Source organism: Lissotriton vulgaris, chromosome 1_1, assembly GCF_964263255.1.
Source record: "Lissotriton vulgaris chromosome 1_1, aLisVul1.2, whole genome shotgun sequence".
NCBI classification, from domain to species: Eukaryota; Metazoa; Chordata; class Amphibia; order Caudata; family Salamandridae; genus Lissotriton; species Lissotriton vulgaris.
The window spans coordinates 770,629,692-770,650,304 of record NC_141685.1 but is presented as its reverse complement, the minus strand read 5'-3'; the positions used below and the strand labels follow the sequence as shown (position 1 = coordinate 770,650,304).

The following is a 20,613-nucleotide window of genomic DNA, read 5'->3' as shown; positions in this document are numbered from 1 at the left end:
GTCGGTGCTGGAGCACTCGACCCGCTAGGCCCCGGAGCCGGGCCCACTGGGCCTGAAGGCGCTGTGGGGCCCGGCGGAGAAGGGAGCGATCTCATGGCCATGAGGTACTGCTCGATCTCCTCCTGCGTCGCATCGTGCTCAGGGACCCGTAGGTATGGGGCAGGATGTGACGCTTGCGACTTCGGCGGAGCCACGTGGGTGGTGCCACGCAAAACCCCGGCCACGTCGGGCGAGCATCGGGGGCGGTCGGAGGAGCGATGACGCCGCTCCGACCTCTCATGCCTCTTACCTGAGGAGGAACCAGAAGACCGATGCCGACTTCCGGAGCTTCGAGGGCTCCGACCCTGCGACCGGTCCCTCGACCTCCTGTAGGACCGGGAACTCGAATGGCGCGGGCTGACTGCTGGACCTCGAGCCGCTTGCGGGTCCGCTCCCACCTAGCCTTCGACGTCAGGGCTCGACAGTCGGAACAGGAACTGTGGTCGATGCCTAGGCATTGCAGACACCGGCGATGGGGGTCGGTATTCGACATCAGTCGACTACACTTCGAGTAGGGTTTGAACCCAGGCATCCCTACTGGCACCTGAAGAGTCGAGAACGACTTGAAGAGGATCAAAAATGATCAAAAAAGTTTTAGTCAAAAAGTGACTAAGGGGTAGAGCTTCTCCGGATCTGCGCTAGCTGGCGCGGAAAAAAGAAGAACTGACGTCAGCACGCATGGGCGGTGTCTAAGTACTCCGACAACGTCATTCCGGCGCAGAAGATGCCGACGACGGACGCGGAGCCTGAGATGACGTCTCCCGACGCGCAGGGGTAATGCTACACAAAAATTTCCGGATCCAATCTGATGCCTGGGGATATTCTAAGGTAAGGAATCTAATACTAACCTGTTTCTTTCAGATCCTCAGATTTCGGCTCAATATAGGGCCGAGCTCACTCCTTCCGCTTTGAATATGTCAAGGACCGGGGCGATCGGTCTAGTTGTTGAAGAAAGATGTTCCCTGAGTATAGCACCCACTACCCTTTTATGACTTAACAGCATTTTCTGTATATGTGGGTTCCACTGCATGGTGTCAGAAATGCGTATGCCCAGGTAATCGAATACGGTCACCCTTTCTAGTGTTACAAGGTGTAGGAAGGTGGATATCTGACTATGGTTGCCCCCAACTTTTTGCCTGGGGTTTTGCTGGTTTTCCGACTTAGTTGACCTGGGACCCTGCTATTCAGGACCCCAGGCCTACTGCTCGCTCTGTAAAATGGATTCAATGTACCTTAGGTACATATCTAATTGGATACTGAGTCACCTTACCAGCCCCTGTACAGTGTACCTTAGGTACCCAGGGCATAGGTGCACCCATGGCCTACCAGGGGCTGCAGCATGTATTATGCCACCCCTGGCTGGCCATCCAAATCTGACACAACTGGCTGCACGACAGCTGGGGCAAGGTGGTGTAATCACCCTTTGCTTTAGATATAGTATTCCTATATCTAACCCTAAAATGGACACATGTATTCCTATCAGTCACTCCTATGGCAGGCCTTAACAATCCTGAAGGCAGAGTGCTTGGAATTATGTGAGATGGTGCTCTGGCATGAGCTGAGCCCGTTTGCAGCTTGCGGAACCAAGTACTAATAGCTGTTCCATGATAACGCGTACCTTATACTCTTAAGTGCATTATAATCCTTGCGGTTATTTGCCAACTTTGGTATTGCTTTATCAAAACATGTCGAGTAAGGTGTCATACGAATTGGAATACTAACCCCTCGCCAATTCTGGCGACGGGGTTAGCATTCCACCCTTCTAGAGGGACACGACATGTATGTAACTGTGAACCCTGGTTAAAGCTTAACACAGCCTCAGCTCCACAAAATGGATGCTGCCACCACAGACACAAGTCTGACCTCCTGCTGCTGGGAGTCCTTCCAGCGAGGAGAGCTTGGACAAAGGGTTTCCTGTCAGGGGCGGTGCTAGCACCATCCCAGACAGGGTTTTGTGTATCCCAGGTAGGCAGGTCTGAGAGGAAGGTGACTGCAAGTGGCACCCTGGTGCTCACTGTGCATATGCTGGCTCAAACCAGTTCCAGGGGCACCCCAGCCCCTGAGCTGGGGAGAGACCGGACAAAGGAGAGGGGTGTAACCACCCCCCTCCTGGTCCCACCCATGGGCAGGACCTAGTCGGCTGCCAGCCCCTTTTCTTAAGATAAAGGTAGGAGCGGGCCCCCTTCCCAAATTAGATAATTCTGAATCTTGAACTACTTTCCACGAAAGGAACTCTTGATACCTTCTGAAGACTCTCCCTTATGGCTAAGGAGTAGCCACCCTGCACCCGCAGGCACCACCTTAGCATCGCGGTTTGCTGCATGTCCATCCTCCTGATCAAGACTGCCCAGCTCGACGAGACCCGGATTCCCTGGCATCTCTGACCTCTACCTGCATCATCAGCCCAGCTGAGATTCGTGGGTGTGACGAGACCTGAGGGACCGGCCATCTTCAAAACTGCACGACGCTTAACCAGCACGACCGCCGAGGGATCCTCGAGTGAGTGCTTTGGGGTTTGAGAAGCCCTAACCCTGAGCAGCTCCAGCACCGAAGTCCAGCCCCCCAGCATCCACGAGATCTGCGTGGGGCCCTTCTGCTCTTTGCTGCTCACCGCGTTGTCCGGTCACTTGCCTGCTGGCTAGTGGCCCTCCTGACGACGTACCACAATGATTACACCGCTGGTCTGGTTGCTGCAGACTGGCCCTTGCTCCCCTCCAAAAGAGGAGCACCCCGGACCCTCCTGGTCCACTCCAGACGCCATCTTGACTCCACCGCGTGGGCTTGCCTTTGCCAAGGCTTGTTGCTCCAATCCTGGTTCCAGCATCGCCGACAGCATACACCTTCGTGGGACAGCTCGCACCTCCAGCCTGGTCGCTGACAACGCCTCCTGGTCCGAGGGACAGCAGAGTCCAGCGTCGCCCACTCACCTGGTCGAGGTGACTTCATCCGGTGCCATCCTGGTGCCCACACAATCACTGGCTAGTGATTAAGAACTGAGGGGCATATTATCAAGGACAGGCGATACATTATCCCCGCATTTATCGGCAGGAAACTGCCGATAAAGCCGCGATAATGGCCTTGATAATATGCTCTATGAATTCCAATCGATGCCCATGTTAGATGTGCTCACATCGAACATGGGCTTCGATTGGAATTCATAGAGCATATTATCAAGGCCATTATCGCCGCTTTATCGGCAGTTTCGTGCCGATAAAAGCGGCGATAATGTATAGCCTGTCCTTGATAATACGCCCCTGAGTCCCCTCTGCTTTCAGGTCATCTCCATCACCGATCCAGGCTTGGATCACTCCGAACATCTTCACTGGTTGCCTGCCAGCAACATCTTCTTTCAGGCTCCATAGACTACAACGAGGATTCCCGACGTCTTTTGAACCCTATGCAGCCGCGGCCCCTGGGCTAGGTAACCTGAGCATTTCGGTACTCCAACGTAGGTTCACTATCTAAGTGTCCAGATCCTTTTTCGTTTTCAGTCTAGCTAGTCGGATTCGTCCGGAAACAGTGACTTTAGAAATACTAGCCTCCATAGACTTTGTCCCGCATCCCGCGTGAGAGTGCACACTCTGCACCCGATCTCCCTAGGCCTCCTGCTCCTAACCTTAAAGTTCTGTAGTGTAGTCCTAGCGATCCTGAGGCCTCTGGATCTTGTTACTTACCTGCTAGTATTTCGCATTCCACTTTTAGTGTATATAGTTTTTCGTGCCCCTCGGGCATTTGTGTAAATTGTGCAACTTGAAGTATTTTCTTAAGAGTTTTGTATGGTGCTTAGCTCCCTGACTCAAAGAGTTCAGGGTAGACTTGTTATAAATATCCTTTATTTTTCATAAGAACTTGTGTGGTGTCCTTTCACTTGGTGTTCAAGGGGTATATGTGATGGTATAACAGCTGGCTTAACACGCCCTCTAGAGTTTAGCCTAAAGACTGCTCTTGTCCATGCTACTAGGATAGCTGGTCTATAAGGTTGACTTACAAACAATCATTAATAAGGGTCGTTTGGTATGATACACAGTGATCACTAGAATAGTGAGCACTATATATCAGGCCAACTTCTCACACAAGGTTCAAGACTAGGGCCGCCCTAGTTTTTTTGGAGGGTTCAGTACCAGATACTTAGTCGTGTCTGAGTTTATTACAAGCCCTCTCAGGGTATGAAATTATCTAGGAGGCTCTGGAGGCCCATAGGAGACTTAGAGATGAGGAGGGTATCGTCAGCGAATAGGAGAGTTGAAATTTGTTTGCCCGCCAGGGATGGTGCATCAGATGGAACTCTCTGCAAGCGCTCCACCACACCGTTCACATATAGTGAAAAAAGAGTGGGAGCAAGGACACATCCCTGGCGGACACCCCTATTCACTGGAATTCTGCTGGTTTTCTGCTTGTGTGAGCCCCGCCTCACTTGTGCAAAGTTTCCATCATGGAGCCTCACTAGTATTATTAGAATGATCGGGGGGATCCCCATTTCAGACAGTACTCCCCATAAACGTTCCCGGGGCACCAGGTCAAAAGCAGTCTTTAGATCGATAAATGCGAGGTAAAGACTGCCCTTGTCTATGAGAACCACCTTCCAATAGATGAGTAACAATCTAAATACCTGTTCTATGGCCTCTCCCTGTAAGCGGGGGTACTGCTGGTAAAAAATAGGTAGTATAGCCGACCTTATGATGGGGCACCATACTCTAAGTTTCCTGGAAAATACAAATCCTATGAGACTCAACCAGAATATTCCAATCGGGCAGATCTAATTTCTTTGAAATGCCGGCTATGTTCCAGCTAAGAATCTTTAAGCTGTGATCAGCTGCAGTTAGATCCTGCGATATATGTGTTGGCGCTAAGTACACACTATCTTGAGTCGCAGTGGACGCGGGTATCAGGGGTAGCGACTTGAGGCAATAGCCTGCAACCTGGGAATATTTATCGGCCAGGAAGATTGTTCTGATGAGGTCGGGCTGGTTTCGTGAGATTCAACATGAGAGGCCTGGGTGCCGTTTATTTCCTCCCCAATTTCGGTCTCATGGCGTTGTCCACCACCCTCACAGCTCCCACTCATGCTCTGAATAACTGTTAATTTGGACGCTAGCCTGTTCTTACAGCTAGCAGCTATAACTGGAGAAACACTATTAGAAGTATGTGGGTACCCTTGCTGCTCTTCAGTCATCCTACTGACAGTAGTCCAGGTCCTATCATCTGCATATACCGCCGAGATAGGGGGACAGAATTCTCCATGTCAGTATGCATTTTCTATCCCATAAAAATCTGGGCATATGTTAAGGACAGGAGCTGTGAGATTGGTGTGAGTAGCCCCACCTTGCAACCCTCCCCATGAAGGATAATGGGGGTTCTATGTGTGTTGCGAGTAGGCGGATTGCGAATGGAAGTGGCTCAGATCATAGGTGCCGATTCCATTCCAATCTTGACCATACTGTTGATTACATATAAACCTCGCAACACGTGCATCCCTAAAATTCACAAGGATACAGTCCCCAGAAGTGTCCTTAGTCCTGTTGCCAACCCAGTTAACCCTTCTTACAAAAAGAACCTGACCATCCAATTGGCTCGGGAGCGGTCTATTCTTGTTCAGCCAATATGTAGTTTTGCTTTTAAGTTCATGATAGGATTCAGTTTTGCCGGCCTTAAGCTGTGGAAATCCAGTTAATACCACTACGTAAGGTAGGCATTCGGGAGGCAAGTTAATGTGGCTTAAGTTATGCTCAACTGGGTTGAAGAACAGAATAAATGATGGACCCTTTTTAGAAACAGCACCTGACTGGCTATTCCCCGGTAAAGTTCTTTAACCCCTAAGTTAAACAAGGGGGTTGCGTGCACACTGGATGGCACCCATCATCACCGTGCCTCTTTCCTAGGGAATTTCAATGCAAAACAGACAACCGCAAAGGTGCACCACAAGACATGAAACATTAAGTGCAGATGGTATTAAAGCACAATGAGGAGAAATATCTCAGAGATGTTGAGGTTCTTCTTATATTCTTTATTTTCGATAAGTAGTAAAACACATACAGCCGACGCGTTTCGTCCCAAACTGGGACTTCTTCAGGGCTGTCGGTAAAAAATATATATACATACAATCAGTTTCTATGTACAATGATCAACTTTTAATCTAAAAACATTTACATCAACAAAACATTCTAAAAACATTGTTGCGACAGACGTGGAGCTTAAACCATGACTATGGTATTTAAGGTGTTGGCCCACATACAATCTATCCGCAGGGTAATACACATGGGCCTGGGGGTATGTACAAGTGTATAAACATTATATACAGTTGGAAAACAACACCTGTGATTACATCTAACAGGAAACAAATATATACAAGCGGCCTGTTTGTCTGACCATGTTGCTAGGAAAGAATTAGACTGAGGGAAAACCTGATTAGGGTAGAGCAGGACGTGAACAAACAATCCTATGGGGGTATTGAGGCTTTCTGTAGTTTGATTATACATAAAGCAGGGTGGGTCATGTAGTGAGAGCAGGTCACTAAGTGAATTTAACATCCAATTACACCTAGTGTCGAATGTCAGTATTACACAGAATCCAATGCCCATTTACCTTATAATTAGTGGGACGTCGCTTGTGGGGAAAGAGTGTAAAAGGAACCGGGATCCAGAAGATAACTTCCCGGCTACTGTAATCCTTAACTTTATTGATTCGTTCAAAGGTGCAAATAATAAGCATGGACCTTAAACGAAAATGAGAAAGGCAAAATTCTTACTGTCCAGAGATATTACAGTATATTGTCTGACAGTCATATAGCTTAGTTAGCAATGGTTAGTGAGAGTTGCAACAGGGTGCATTAGGCTCTCTGTCAAAAAAAAAAAAGTTTTCAGTTTATTTGAGTAATCTCTACTTACTATAAGTATAATAAAGGCCAATGTGAGTATTGGTTCCTCAAAGTTCCTTGATGATGAAGAAGAAATTCCCTCCTCAATAGTGTGACTAACTCATACCGTATACTGAAAGACATAAAGAGTGGAAAGAAGGCTAATCCTCTATGCAATAACATTTTATAAAAGAGCGCTATCTGTATGCAAAGTAGTTTAGCCAAAACTAGGCATTCAAAGGTGCGAGTTTTTGGTTTACCTGAGTCAGATCTAGGACTTGAGGTGGACTGGAGGTCCTATTAGTCCAGGGGAGGAAGGTGTGGGCACTGTGTACCAGTTGGCCTGTAGAGAGGTAAGAAGATTGCCGTTTTGTGGTCAAGTATAACTGCACAGGTTGTAGACAACATACCTTTCTATGTGGATATGTGTAGTAATAGATATGGTATAGTATAGGGGTGACCATTATAAGCGTGTTGAGAAAAATATAGTACCCCACGATATGTAAGTATACTATCCCAAAAAATATTGAGAAGCAGCCTGTTCTTATTTTGAAAAACGGGGTCATCAAAAAGAAGATCTAAAAAAGATGTTAAAAATATATAAAGTGGACCTGTGGTTAGAAATAGAGCGCCCCTTCGTTAGCATGTTGCAGTGGGCAACAAAAGCTCCAGGACCAAATTACATACCCAGCCGAAAGCGATCCAGACTGGGACACCCGCTAAGGACCTATACTATCAATGGAACTAGCATGGGAGAAGTACCAGAAGTGGAAAGGCATTCTAGCTCACCGTTTTAGATCAAGCGGCCGGCGTCCATCCACAGCCTCCGTCCCGGTAGATACACCCGCAGCGACGTCGTGTACAAGTGATAAGGGGCTACCCTGTTACTTATATAGCAGGGTTAAGTGAGTTAAAGGTCCGCACCTGTTGTATTTCCCGCCAGCGCGTCTGTACCGGCGCGCTGGTCCTTGGTAAAAATCAAGGACCAAACGTGTAAGCGGGGCCGCCATCTTGGAATGTCTAATAGAGGTATTTAAGTGTATATCTCTCCATGCCATATTCGCGATATTCCTTGAGAATTGCGTCCTCCGTAATGACCAGAGGAGTTGGTTATTGACTGTGAATAACCACAAGTTATATAAGAACTATGCCCCAAATTGCCGATAAAAGAGCATAAATAAATTGAGCTAAGAAAAACTTACGGACGGAAAGGAGAAATATGGAGGTGAAGTCTGATTTGGTTCGTGGTTTATGTCCATCTGGTAGTGGCGGCCATATTGGAGCGTCTAGAGGCATCGTGTGTAATGTACAGCTACGAGCCCTGTCCGCCATGGGTGCTTAATTCCGAAGCCAAATGCATTACGTTCGGATCGGAAACTAAATTGTGAGGAACGGGATGAAAATCCAATATTAATTGCTGTGGAACATGGGCATGTTGCAATTGGTAGACCTGACAACTGGTGCAAAGTGAAAACACTATGGCGTCAAAACGGCGGACATCTTTGCCATTGTAACAGCACTGGAGATGGCAAATAGATAATGCTATACCCGTTATGTTAACACGGCGGACATCTTTGCCATTGTATCAGCATGGGCGATGGCAATTGGAAAATGCTATGTCTGTAACCTAGCCGTGCTATGATGAAGCCCGAGAGGGAACATATATGGCATGTAGGTATGTTAAAGTCTCCTGTGCCCATCTTGGGATTGGGTACATCCGAACCAAGTGAGTAGATTATAAATTCTTTCGCCTGCTCAGCTTAAGGCCCTAAGGCCCGGGTAAGTAAGGGGCGTCTAATTAACGTGAGAATCGCGCAAATGTGACCTGAGGGGAGCAAAGGAACAGGTGAGTGAGAAGATGATGTGCAGCAGAGTTCATGTCCTTGTGGGCCATTGAAAGGAGCAACAGAGGTACAATGTGCTTTACAGAGACAGTGGATATTTACATGAACAGCTTACCTTATTTACATTGGGATAATCCCAAGTTTTTGTCAAGTTGTGAAGGAATGTCATCCTGAGTAAGCTTTAAAGCATGGTAGTCAACTAGAGCAGAACTGAGTAAACTTAGCAACCTAAATGAGGACCTAAACTTGGTGGAAAACCAGGGCAGAACCGGGAACAATCAAGTTATGCGGGTTAGACCAGAAAATAATGTAGCTCATCCTCGGTATTGTGGCCGAGTTCTATACATCGTAGTCTACATATCCAGCCCGCCTCCCGTTGTCTTAATGAAAGTTCTCTATTACCACCCCTTGGGTGGATTGGTTGATGGTCAATGCCCATGAACCACATATCGTCTGTGTCTTTATGGCATTCCTGCATGTGAAACGTCATGGGATATCTCATATCCCCATTGCGTCTCGCACGGACGTGTTCTTGAATGCGGATTTTTAAAGCTCTATTGGTGCTACCTACATAAATCTTGTTGCAGCCGCATCCCAAGATATAAACAACATATTTAGTGTTGCAGTTGATCAGATGGTCTATTATGTAGGTTTTGTTAGTGTTGAAACGGAATTCCTTAGTTCTGTTTAGACCCAGTGCACACATGTTACACTCGCTGCATGTGAAGAAGCCTTTGGCGGAGGTGGTTAACCAGTTGGTACGTTTTTTGGATTCTATGTAACTGGGGCAAAGGATATTGCGGAGATTTCTTCCTCTCCTATAGCATATTTTGGGGGTCTTGGTAATTGAGTCCTGTAGGCTCGGTATATCCGCAATCAAATGCCAATGTTTTCTTAAGATGTTAAAAACACTGCTGCTTTGATCTGAGTACTGAGTGTTAAATGAAAGGGGTCTGCTGGTGTTCGTTGGCCTATTTTTGGGTGCCAAGGTGCTTGCTCTTGTTATTTTTTGGACTTTGTTATTAGCTTTGTCAAGGGTCTTTCTGGGGTAGCCCCTTTCGAGGAATCGTTTCTCTGTTTCCTGAATGTTCTGTTGAAACGAGTCCTCCGTGCTGCAATTGCGGCGCATCCTAATCATTTCCCCATAGGGGATATTCTCGATAACATGTCGGGGATGCGCACTCTCATAATGTAAAATACTGTTGCAGGCTGTCGCCTTGCGATGCGTGCAGCTTTGGATCTTATTGTCCTCTACAAATAGTTTCACATCCAGAAAGTCGATTGTTCTCTGATCATGTGTCATTGTAAAGCGAACATTGAACGGATTATCGTTGAGGTAGCCAAAGTAATCCCAAAGGTCCGGGGTAGGTCCATCCCAAATCATGATCACATCATCGATGTACCTACCCCAGAAAATTATGTTGTTCATCCATGCGGCTGCGTGGCGACCCCATGCATGCTCCCGCTCAAACCAGCCCATGAAAAGGCCGGCGTAAGCGGGAGCAAATTTTGAACCCATGGCGGTTCCTTGTATTTGGTGGTACCATGTCGAATCATGTAAAAAGTAGTTTTTTGATAGTATGATTTCTGTCATCTCAAGAAGGACACCGTTGTGTAACATGTGGTCTGCTGAGCGCTTGTCCAAAAAGGTTTCCAGAGCCCTTATTCCAAATTCCTTTTTGATACAGGTGTAAAGCCCTACTACGTCGAGGGTAACTAAGTGTAGGGTATCTGTCCAGGAGAAGCCCTCCAATTTGCCCAGTATGTCTTTAGTGTCCTTCAAATAGGCCGGAAGGTTTTGTACCATGGGCTGGATGAAGGTGTCCACATACTCAGATAGTCTCTCCGTGGGTGAGTTCACTCCGGAAATGATGGGGCGGCCAGGTGGAAAGGGGCCCCCCTTGTGAATTTTGGGGAGTATATATATACAGGGATAAGAGGGAGTTGTTACTGTGAGGTATTGGCACTCCTCAACGCTAAGTAAGCCTATCTCACGCCATTCTGTAAGCCTCATGTTTATATGCGATGTGAGTGCTTCAATAGGGTTGTGACCAAGTCTGGTGTAACAGGTGGAGTCAGAGAGCTGACGGGAAATCTCATTCATGTAATCCCCCTTGTTCATGATGATGACGTTTCCCCTTTTATCCGCTTCACGGATGACAATTGTTTCATCTGACTGGAGTCTTTTTAAAGCTTCTGACTCTGTGCGTGTGAGATTATATTTGGACGGGGGAGGACGTTTAGGATTTTCAAACATTTGATGGAACGAATGACTAACTTTTTCTCGAAAGATTTCAATATTTGGGTGAGTGCCCGTGGGGGTGAATTTAGATCTTGGTTTCAATCCACTTTCGATATGTACATCCTCAACAATGCTCAACTGGGTTTTCCATACCGGTCTTTTGTCCTATTACAGGTAGATCCTTACAGTGCCTGTTTGTTTTACTTTGGCTATTAGTCCTTTTGTCCCTTTAGCTAGAGTTGAGTTAGTGGATTTTCTACCTTGCTGGGCGTTATGGGTTAGAGTATCCGTTGCTACTGAGGTAGTTCCGGATAGTGACCCTGAGGTTGCAGCAATGGGTGGGGATACCAGCACAAGTGAAGGTGTGGGATCTTTCGAGGGGTTTTGTTTCGTTTTAGGGCCATCCTGTCTATTTCTGGAGTGTAATTTTATTAGGGTCTTTAGGGGAAAAAGTTATCGAGTGTGGCTTGTTCAAATCTCTCCAACCTCTCAGATAATACTTTTACCTTCTCAAGTAGCGGGAGTATGAGCGATTTAGCAATTTGCTCTATCTGGGCAATAAGGGGAGTCTGTGGTATGGGGCCTATAGATGGGAATAGGTTTGGGTTGGGGGTTACCAGCTCTATCGAGTTTCGGGGGACCAAGCTACCGGCAGATGATTCATCCCTTAATGATAAAGGTAGAGAATTCACTGACTTCCCCGGGCCTATTGTTTTCTCAGTTACCTTATGTGTTCTTATTTTGTTTTTGTTTTTAGAGGATTTTGGGCGTCCCCCCTTCTGACCACTACCATTTCTTTTTCTTTTAGCAGGAGCTATTTTAGTCCCTGCGCTGTTCACTGTATCTAATTGCACTAAGATACCCAGGAGGGGCATTATGTTGCTGATGCATGCAGGTTCCCTGTTTAGAATAGCCACCTGTGGTGAAATCGGGAGATCAGTCTGGGTTAGAGGTCCCTGTGCTACGGATCGCTCGGGGTTAACCCCTGGACTACACAAACTAACCAGTGCATTGCCGGTTGTGTCTCTTTCGGTGCGCTCATCTGTGTTGACAGGGAAGGCGACCAGTGCTAATGGCCCTAAGGAAGAACGCTTACGATTCAGTGGTTCAATGGAGAGGCGTAGCTCATTAATAGCGATTTCGTGTTCGAGAACCGAGTAGGCTCGAGTGATAAACTGATCTAATGTGCCACTAACACCCCCCCACCCTCCCCTCTCCTGACCGTGTAGTCATTGGCATATACAGATTTTGTACTCTGGTAATACAACAGCCCCTGTGATACAATGTTGGAGAAGTTATACAACAGTGTAAGGGAAGCCTTACTGAGACAGAAGCAGTAGGGGTGAAGTTAGGGGAGTGGCCCAGCCCCCTCCGGCCCCTGAAGGACGCAGACCGTCCCGCCCTTGTCCCGGGCTTAGCCTGGCGCGGCCCCCCGATGCGGGGCGGTGCTCGATTTTAAAAGCCTCCAGGCGCGGGAAAGGCGATGGTGGCTTCTACTGCGAAAGAGCCTGCGGGTTATGGTCCCCCTCCGCACTGCAGCCGCGAAAGAATGGAGGCGGCGGGAGGGAGACGGCCAGCGGCAAGGGCAGGCAGCAAGGTCAGTGTCCAAATGCCCCAATCAATCAAAGTCAGACGCCCCCACAGGTAGTAGTACTTCAATAAACACAAAAGAGTGGGCGCAGACTAGTAAATACAATCCCGACCAGCTGCCCACTCAGGTTACTTAGAACAACTTATCGAAGAGGGCTGGGATTCCACCAGCACACACAAAAATCTAGGAAATGTTAGCCTCTGGCTCAGAGCACATGAAAACTAGGTAAGTGCATCTTATCTGGATAGTCACGTACTTGATACCTTAAACCGTTTCCCTACAAATGACTTCTTTGCAGGCGGAACGAAAAGGAGAGCTTTTCCGGCACAGATATGAAAAGCCCTCGGCAATGAGAGCGTGGGCTCTGGTTCCCCTGATACTCTGGGGAGGAATCTGAGCGCCGCAGCGGTATCCACAGAGGTCACGGTCTTCCGACCTCCATTGCGGGAAGGAAAGCGTCTGCTTCCCTGCCAAACTAAGAAAATTATAATACGGCTCCTCGTTGGAATGACTGCATGTGCGATGCCGGCCTTGCTGAAACTAATGAAAAAAATGGCTTCTCGCTGTGAAAGCAATATCCGTGATTCCGGCCAGGACGGGAACGGAGAAGAATACGGGATCCTCAGCGGGAAAGAAAGCGTCCGCGCTTCCCCATAGGAACAAACAGTCACAGCTGCAACACTTCCTCTCAGAACGGAATACCTCTTTTGGGTATCTCTGAACAGCAACCTGTACTGTTCAGTGGTTAGGCCAAACCCATCTATCAGAGCACTCTTCAGGACATTGTAGTTGTCAGGATCCTCTTCTCTAACAGTGAGGAGCTTGTCTCTTCCTTTGTCTGCAAAGGTGAGCCACAAGATTGCTGCCCACTGACTTTGGGGTACCTGCTGTACTTTGCAAGCCCTCTCCAAAGCAGTTATCCACTTGAGGATGTCATCCCCAATCTTTATAGGGAGGGACAATCTTGTTCAGGTTTCTATGGTCATGAGACCTTTCCCTACCACTAGGGTTGTTGCTGCCACCAGTGGGCTCTAGCCCACACAATTTCTTCTCTCTCAAGAGCCAGGGCCTCTTTGGCAAGGGCAATTTCTTGCCTCTTGATCCTAAGCTTGGCTGCTCTAATCCTAGCTTTATGCTCTCTTCTATGAGGTGAAGTCATTCTCCTTTGAGCAGAGGCATTGGACCCTACCGATGAGTCAGAATGCCCAGATTCACTGGAAAGGGATCTGGGCCTTCTGTGCACATCATTAAGCCTACGTGGAGGAATGGAGGGATGCCTTCCTAGGCCACCTCCACCCTTAGGTAGTCATGTGTAGAGGTTAGGTTCCTTACCCTCATCCTGATCTACATCCTCATCATCTGCAGAGACCAGTGGGGCATCCCCATGGTTACTCTCTTCTGATGAAGGATGGCCCCCCTCCCTGCTACCATGTGCTTCTGGGTCTGATGCTTTTTCTAAGTCATTTGCCACTGACAGCTCTATCATGTGTTGGGTGGTTGGACTCTGTCCATGTCTTAATTTTCTGACTACACACAAGCTTCCAGTTCCTGAAATGTGAAGGTGTCATACTTAGTTGTCTGCAAGTTGCTGACATCTGGCAGAGAGGCACTACCTCCTGCTCTTAAAGAAATGGATAGTGTGGTGTGGTGTGTGCACCTACCTACACTACTTGTTTTCCCACTAGAACCTCTCTGGGAGTTGTAGTCAGGGTGTGTTAAGCCCTTATTACCTACAACTGCTAAGTTCAGTAGAACTTATGTATATAAGACTTGATTCATATGTACCTACAGGTACCTTGATATGATCTTTCAAATGATATTCTCAAGATTATTTGGTAAAACAATGCAAGCTCTTATGCCAACCGCTGCAGACCAATGTGAGCAGTTAGCCTGGCATATGATGTCCACTAATTCTAGTGGGCACCTTGCACCAGTCTAATCGACCCTTATTGATGGTGGTTGTAAAGTCAACCTTATAGAAAGCTATCCTAGTGGTAGCATAGACCAGCAGTCATCAGGATAAGACTTCAGAGAGCGTATTAAGCAAGTTGTTTTACCAATTATAATCCCTTGAGTACCAAATGAAAGGACACCACACAAGGTATATATCAAATATATATGTATTTATTCTAAACACAACCCCTCTGCACTCTTTATGAGGTCAGAGGTAAAAGTACAATACAAGTTACTCAATTACTATACGATAAGTTGCACAGTATATGTTATGCCCTAGGGACCTCACAAACCATATACTAAAATAGTGGTATAAAAACCACAAGAGAATTAGAAAGCAGGCCTGGGGCCTGCGGAATCGCTGGGGCTACTCTAAACAACCAAAGATTAGGAAGTAGGAGGCCCACGGGAGCCGCGTGCAGTGTCTAAACACAGGCGCAGGTTACCATTGACTTTCTATGGGAAACGTAGAAGTTACAAATATACAATTTAAGGACACTTCCGGATGGACTACGATGGAACCCTTTTAAACTAAGACACTTCGAGAGTCAAGACCCACGCGAGCACCGGAGTACTCGTGTTACCTCACCCAAGGAAGCCGGGTGCATAGGTGTCTTTTCGTGTCAGGTTTCGTCGTTTTTTTCAATGGAGAGCTGCAAAGAAGTGCTGCAGGCGACCAGAGGAAAAGTGTCTGGGTGGATCCAAGGGAGGATCGAATATCTGTAGAACCTGAAAGGAAAAGGGACAGAGTCTAGATCACTTGCCGGTTACCAGGGCAGCAATAGAAAGATGCCACCAGATGACGGGTGATTTCAGGTGAAGATGTGAAGTTTGTCTCTTCAGCCACGAGGACCAGGAGGCGTCGACGACGACCAGGAGCTGGATTCGAGCTGTCCCACAAAAGATTTAGTTGACTGCGGTGTCGGTATCTGGATTGGACCCAACACGCCTTGGCAAACGCAACCCACGCAGGATGTCCAGATTGGCTTCGGAGCAGACCAGAAAAGTCTGAGGAACTTCTCCTTTGTAGGGAAGTTGGAGCAAGCCTGGAGCAAGCAGGAAAGCAAGTTAGATTCAAAATGGAGTCTTCCAGGGGCTCACTAGCCAACGGACTAGGAACAGTCAAGACGCGTCGAGCTGAAATGAAAAAGCGGGGCCCATGGGTCACTCGTGGATTGGGGGCCTCAGAGGTTCGGTGCAAATGGTGCTCGGGTCTGGGGCTTCCAGCACCCCAATGCACAACTTCGATTTACCTCGTGAAGTGAGTGCAGCTTGCAAAAAGCAAGATGTCCAGGAGTTCCAGTCCCACGTCTCTCGTGTCCGCCACTGGTCTCAGCTTTACTGTGAGCGAAGGTCGGGTCAGATACGTCTGGAAGTCCGTGTCCTGTGTTGCAGATTCTTCGGGATCCGGCGGGATCCTCAAAAATGCAGACCGGCAAAGTTGCCGTTGGTGCCTGTTTGAACAGGGTGGTCACTCCTTGACCACAAGGGAGATGTTTTCCGTCTTCCAGTCGAAATGAAATGTTGAAGGCCCAGGATTTATGTTCCAGAGTTTCGTGCAGGGTAATCTAAAGTCCTACAGACTGGGCTCCTATACTTATACTAAGTTTAGGGGCTGGACTACCCTTAAGGTCCCTCCTATGGGTGTACCTGGGAAGGGGGTGGTTACATCCCTTTCTCTTTGTCCAGTTTCGCGACAGAGCTGGGGCAGACTGCCCCAGCAACCAGTTTGAACTGGGAAATGCATGGAGCACCTAGTGTGCCCCAGGCAGTGTGTGGAAAGCATTCACTGAATGCAGCCCTCCCTGCCCCAAAATACTAAAGCCTGTCTGGGGAGGTTCTGGCACCTCCCTGGACAGGAAACCTATTGTCGAGGCCTCCCCTGCCGGAGTTTCGTCCAGCAACAGGAGGTCAGACTCGTGTCTGTGGCAGCAGCATCCATTGTGTGATGCTGAGGCTCTGTTTAACTTTAACCGGGTAAACCAGTAAATACGTGTCTTCTCTCTCTAGAAGGGTGGACTGCTACCTTACACAACATGTTTTGATAAAGCCAAACCAAAGTTGGCATTAACCGCGAGGATTATAATGCACTTAAGAGTATATGGTATGGCTATATCATAGAACAGCTATAAGGAGATGGTTTAGGTTTATTAAATTAGCACAGTTAATTAAAACCATTGCTATAGAGTGTCAACATAGCGCAGTTACCACAGTAAAAACAAAATCTAAGAAAACCATCAAGGTTTAAGTTCAATACATTTAACTAACAAGACAATCTTGTAGTTATCATTATAATCACATAACAGGATTCCAAAGCCTAGAATAAAATTAATTAGTACAGGAATACTAGAACAGGGGACGAAAAATGTCTGTGATAAGTTTTTGGGAGGGAGGAACTGGAAGAGCAGGGGCCAAGGAGGGTAAATAGAGATTGTCCAGGAGTGTCGCATATTTTCCAGTCCTTACAAGCACTTGAGTGTCTAAGGAAGTAAAGCAAAGGGCCGATGCCTCCCAACATGTTCTGATGCCCCATTTTAAAAATAAGGGTTTTAAAAGAAGTCTTCTGGGAGCGTCAAGAGCGGGACAACAGCACAGAAGATGCAACCATGATTTGGACCTGTAGTTGCACAGTCTGCAGGCCCCCTCCTCACTTGTTGGAGTCCATCGGTTGAAGGCAGTGGAGTGCAGACCTAGGAGACGCATGAACATTATGTTCTTCAGGGCCACTTGGTTCAGATTTTCCAGGAGGTAAGATTGAGGTAACCCAGGGAGGTATGAGATTTTCAAGGGAAGCAGGATAGTTGATGTTTTTAAAACCTGGGTGTCCATCAGATGGGAAATTTGTCTAACCTGCTTATTGATAACCTTTTTCCAGACTGTGTATGGAATAGTGTCTGCAGTTAGTAATGAATTATCGATGTCTAGCGTTCTTATGGCCTTTAGGATTTGACCAATCCACGGATTCCCAGGGCTGGCAAGAGTTTCTTTTAACCAGGCTTTTAGGGTGTTGTCTGCGGCTTTTAGTGTCCTTATAGAGTATTTCAGGGTATCAGCCTCACAGAAAATAGATTGTCTTTGAAGGCCCAGCTCCAGTCATAGTCTTGCCCTGTGGATGAAGTTCGGAAGGTGGAAGATATTTTTATAGATGGAAACTTGGGCGTGGTCGAGACTGGCCGAGCATGCGCCAGGGAAGGCCTGAAACCTATAGTTTAAGGCGGGGAGAAGAGTGGCTTTAATCACCTTCAGAATGGGTTCTGCAGAAGGACTACTCAGGGACTGGTTAAGTCGGATCAGAGAGTATGTTATTGCTCCAGCTCTCTTTTTCAAGGCTGCTAGGTGAGCTGATGGTATAGAGGACTCGCTAAACCAGACCCCCAGGTAATTCTATTTTGATGTTGTTTTAATCTTTGCGGGCCCAATGTTCCACCTTAAATTTTTCTTGTTCTTGCAACAGCCGAATATCAAACCCTTTGTCTTTTCCTGGATGATTTTTGGAGCGTTAGCAGTATTATATTTGTGGAGCGTGCTTAACCTTTTCGATGCTGATGACGGAACCGCTCCGTCATCAGCTGCGGTAGCGCTGTGCTGATGACGGAGCGGTTCCGTCATGGCCCGCTCGCCGCGCCTGCGCTGGGCGTTCCATTGAGCGGGCGGGCCATGACGGAACCGCTCCGTCATGAGCACAGCTCAACCGTGGCTGGTGACGGAGCAGCTCTGTCACCAGCATGGGCGCGCCGCGCGGCCGCCATGCCCCCTTAGCGCTGCAGCAGAATAGCCGCCGCAGCGAAGGTGTTAAAGCTCGTTGAAGGCCAGATTTTGCCTGGTCCATTATAACAATATCGTCGGCATATTGCAAAATGTGCAGGTTCGTTTTTGCAAGGCCCAGTTTTGGCGGAAGGAGATTGCTTTTCTCCAGGAATCTTCCCAGGTCGGCGGTGTAAAGGTTGAACAAGAGGGGGGCGAGAACGCAACCTTGCTTTAGGCCGTCTGAGGTTGGAATTTTTGTAGAGACTGTCTATGGGCCAGTTCTAACTCGTACCTATGTGTTCTTATGCAAGGAGATAAGGGCTCCTAGGAGACTCTGAGGGATCCCCCACTTGTCTAATTTCCTCCATAAGGTGTTGAGAGACACTTTATCAAAGGCAGCGCTGTAGTCTATAAAGCAGCAATAAAGAGGAAGGGCAGGATTCTCAACAGAATCAACACTTCTAGGAGTCTCTGAGACCATACACCGGCAAGCTGACAATGGGGAAAATGTGTTTTAAACAATGAATATTAGGTGCTCAATTGAAGAAACTTTAGTTAAATAAGTAGATGTTAATGATGTTTCTCTTGATCATTTGTAGTGACCCCCGAAGAAGGGCGTTGAGCCCGAAATGCATTGGGTTATGTCTATCAAATAAACACTGCCTTGAATGAATTTATGCTTCACGTCATGTTCTTGCACAAAGGTCCGGATGGGCGCGGCTAGAACAGTAGAAACTTGAAAATAAGCATACACACGGAGCGGGTGGATTCGAATGGAAGTAAGAGAAGAGTGAGATTTCGAGTGATTACAAAGCTGTAAGCATGAAGATAAATAACGATGAATAAATTGGAAACATTGTTGCCAAGGTGGCAATCCATGAGCTGTGCATATGCTTGGGACGATTGTTCGCCCCACTTTTGTTAATGGGGAAACCGTGGCACTCATCTTACTCGACCTCAGTGCCACGTTTGACACGGTTTCCCACACCATCCTCCTTAACACCTTGCAAGTTTGTGGTATTTCTGGGTCTGCCCTTGCATGGCTCGAAAGTTTCCTCAACGACAGAACTTTTCAAGTCTTCTCTTCCACATTTTCCTCAAAACCACATAACTCTCAATTTGGTGTTCCTCAAGGCTCGATTCTAAGCCCCTTATTGTTTAATTTGTACATCAGTCCCCTTGCTACTATAGCGGAACAAGCTGGGTTGACTATCTACTCATACGCTGACGACACCCAGCTTATCTACTCACTCTCCGCTAACGCACACTCTAACCCGTCCTCCCTTTGCTCCGGCCTTAACAACATTGCCAAATGGATGCATGAAAATAAACTTAAACTCAACGGGGGAAAGACTGAATTGCTTCTTTTTGGCAAAAATACTGCCCTATGGGGCCCCCACCATCGGCCGCCTCAGATGGGGCCTACACCCCTTCCCTCCAAAACTGCTCGCAATCTTGGCATCATCTTTGATGACCAAATGTCCATGAAACAACAAGCGGTTAGAGTTGCTGCCACCTGTTTTACTATCCTCAAGTGGCTTAGGAAGATTATATGGATGCTTCCTCAGGACACACAAAAGACCGTAGTCCAGGCTTTAATTACATCTAGATTGGACTACGGCAACATCTTGTACCTAGGAGCCTGTCAGAAAGTCACGAGGAAACTTCAGACAGTACAAAACGAAACGGTGAGGCTACTCTGCAAACTGCCTAACAAATCTTCCACCTCCACCGCTTTACGTAACCTTCACTGGCTCCCAATCAAAAGCCGTACTAAATTTAAAGCCATGTGTTATATGCACAGAATAAAATCAGGCAAAGCACCATCCTACCTGAGCACTCTTGTTCACCAATACTGTCCTTCCAGGGTCCTTCGCTCCTCAAGCCAATATAAGTTTCAGGTACCCAGGATTAATCAAGCAAGAATGGGTGGACGTTCTTTCTCATATCTTGCACCTTCCCTTTGGAATTCTCTCCCCCTTTATCTTCGTACAGACCCATGTCACCTCCAATTCCTTAGGAATTTGAAAACATGGTTGTTTAACCAATAAACTTCCTTTTAGGCCCGTTGTCTCCCTACTGTGTTCTCTCTCAACATGTCCTTAGCGCCGGGAAACCTCCGGGTAGCTGTGCGCTCTATAAATATAAATATAATAATAATAATAATAAGATGATTTTTTTGTGCTGCTTGTTGACTCCGGATAGCTAGAGTGGTGATGTTGTCTATTGTGGAGGCCGAGGATCGAAAACCAGTTTGAAAGTATGGTAGAATGTTATTTTCTGCTACCCATTTTTCTAGCGACCTGAGAAGACACCGGGCATATACCTTGGCCTCAAGGTCCAA

The 20,613-nt window shown here is 47.3% G+C and overlaps 1 long non-coding RNA gene across 1 annotated transcript in view; it reads left to right on the top strand.

Moving 5' to 3' along the window:
* The window catches only part of LOC147747800 (uncharacterized), a 104,262-nt gene extending 85,212 nt beyond the window's left edge, over window positions 1-19,050 (top strand). Inside the window, exon 3 of the long non-coding RNA XR_015299693.1 lies at window positions 18,869-19,050. This is a non-coding gene — a long non-coding RNA (uncharacterized LOC147747800). The remainder of the gene's footprint in view (window positions 1-18,868) is intronic.
* The last annotated feature ends 1,563 nt before the right edge of the window (window positions 19,051-20,613 follow it).